We start from the raw sequence: 2,233 nt of genomic DNA on the forward strand, positions 1-2,233 counted from the left end.
GTTTGTGATGGATTGTATTTAATATTCCAGGCCAGATGTCATCAAACGTGACCAAAATGGAAATCATAAATCAGTGAAATGATTCTTTTATCGTTCTTCATCATGTTTGTCTGTCAGTCTAGAGAATGAGCACTTCTCCACATGAATAATTACACACACGGCCTTTAACCTGAACTTTGGCCTTTCTCCTTAGTGAATAGAGACAAAAATGACTCTTTAACTGACACACACACACACACACACACACACACACACACACACACACACACACACACACACACACACACACACACACACACACACACACACAGTACAGGGTGAATTAATATGCCACCTTTAACCCAAGCTTTTGGCCTCTCTTTTATTAAGGGGTGAATACATTTATTACAGTTAAATCTCACAGTGCATCACTCATGAATAGAAATCGGACCTGACAGTTCCCGTTCCTTTACACACACACACTCACACACACACTCACACACAGAGAGAGCGAGCTTAGATTGGCCTTCTGAGCTGTAATAGCCCTTTAAAAAGCCACTGAACCGTAGCCTATTTGTGTGTGTGTGTGTGTGCGTGTGCGTGTGCGTGTGCGTGTGTGTGTGCGTGTGTGCGTGTGCGTGTGCGCGTGCGTCAGTGGTGGAATGTAACGAAGTATTTTTACTTCGTTACTGTACTTCGTTACATTTTTACGTATCTGTACTTTACTTAAGTAAAAATAATAGTGCATACTTTTTACTTTTACTTCGTTACATTTTGCAGCTATTATCTATACTTTTACTCTGCTACATTTCTACAATATGTGTCGTTATTCGTTACATTTTATGAACACAGTTTCCCAAAATGTTGCCTACACAAAAATATGGATTGCGTTGCTTTAGGACGTTTCAGCCAATCAGGTGGCTCTATCAGCTTCAATGACAGCAGAGTGTGTATTTGGCACTGTCAGCACTACGGTAGCCTTGCCTGTTTTGCTTAAACATTCGACAAACAGCCTGACTAACAAACAACTTTTCAGCATGGATTGAGAGTCAGCCTCTTCTGAGGACATGTTCAAGTTCAGAGGCCACAAGAACAACTCGTGGAGGTTTCAATGCGTTTCCTGTCTACCTCAAAAAAGGAGTTGCTACCCTTCAAAAATTCGCCTTCAAATTTGGAGAAACAGGTCGAGTTATGCGGAGTTCTTGCTATGCTAAGTTAATGTCTATGACTTTTGCATATCGTATGTGGTTACTGACATGATTTTATACTGTTATCTAGCAAAATACATGTGGACAAACAGCAATAGCATCAAAATAACACGATTGTACCTTGATTATTTATTTAACGTAGTGGTAAGATAAAGCTGGAAGTTTAGCAATGTCAAGCTAACGTGAAGATTTGCCTTTTTTATTGACTGGTTATTGCCTGGCATGCAAACTTAATGCCTAGTCTTGGGTTACTCAATAGGTTTTTTTTTTTCCTTTTCTGCAATCAATAGAGCATAAAACTCTGCATTGACCAGTTTAACAACTCCATTTGTTTTTCATATTTCCATTTTTTACACGTTTACAATTAAATAAAAGATTAAAAGATACAAAATTGTGTCTTTATTGGTTTGGCTTAATGGTATTAACTTTACAAATAATCCCTGGTAGATAACTTGTCATCTGCAGAATTATAAAATAGCGTGTGAACAGTTTTACAGACAATAGGCCCAATAAGTACACCAACCTTTCCAATTAACAAATGTTGTTGCTTATAATTATTATTACTAGTAGTGACATCTGTAGAGGCATTTATTACCAGTCGCTATTTCTTTATCAAAATGGCACAGCCTAGACATTGAAAGACAACCTATTGCGTGAGTACTTTTACTTTTACTTTTAAATTAAATTTAAAACGGAGTACTTTTTACTTTTTACTTAAGTAGGATTGTTGATGTAGTACTTTTACTTTTACTTTTACTTTCATTTTCCTGGGTACTTGTACTTTTACTTAAGTACTAAACTTCAGTACTTCTTCCACCACTGGCGTGCGTGTGTGTGTGTGTGTGTGCGTGCGTGCATGTGTTTGTGTGTGTGTGTGTGTGTGTGAGAGAGAGAGAGGTGCACAAAAAGGTGCTTCTTGTTCCATATTCATGTATATAGACACAGACCTCTCCAAGGCTAAAACTGTGGACTGTGTGCTTATGAGTCTACACTCTCCACTCTGTGTGCTTATGAGTCTACACTCTCCACTCTGTGTGCTTATAAGT

This window comes from Sprattus sprattus, assembly GCF_963457725.1.
Source record: "Sprattus sprattus genome assembly, chromosome: 3".
Lineage (NCBI taxonomy): Eukaryota > Metazoa > Chordata > Actinopteri > Clupeiformes > Clupeidae > Sprattus > Sprattus sprattus.